Source organism: Octopus bimaculoides, chromosome 17, assembly GCF_001194135.2.
Source record: "Octopus bimaculoides isolate UCB-OBI-ISO-001 chromosome 17, ASM119413v2, whole genome shotgun sequence".
In the NCBI taxonomy this organism is placed as follows: domain Eukaryota; kingdom Metazoa; phylum Mollusca; class Cephalopoda; order Octopoda; family Octopodidae; genus Octopus; species Octopus bimaculoides.
In genome coordinates this window covers 872,054-872,467 of record NC_068997.1, presented here as the reverse complement: position 1 = coordinate 872,467, position 414 = coordinate 872,054, and positions in this window count along the sequence as shown.

The following is a 414-nucleotide window of genomic DNA, read 5'->3' as shown; positions in this document are numbered from 1 at the left end:
ATATAGATAGATAGATAGATGGATGGATAGATAAATAGATATGTATGTATGTATGTATGTATGTATGTATGTATGCGTGTATGTGTGTGTTAGGCTTCAAGCAGATTTACTTATTCTGTTTGTCCAGTAGTGGCTCAATATGGTTAACTACGGTGTCTTTATGCCAAACTAAATACACATAAAATACATATAAATATTGTATATTTAAATCAGATATTTATGGAGAAGTTGATGTCAGCAAAATATTGTTCCTAATGAAATAATATATATATATATATATTCTGTATGTGTGTGTGTGTGTGTGTGTGTGTGTGTGTAGAGGCCGCATGTACGAGTATGAGTATATATATAACATGTATATATATATGTATGTATATATGTAATTATACATGTGTATGTGTGACCGTATATATA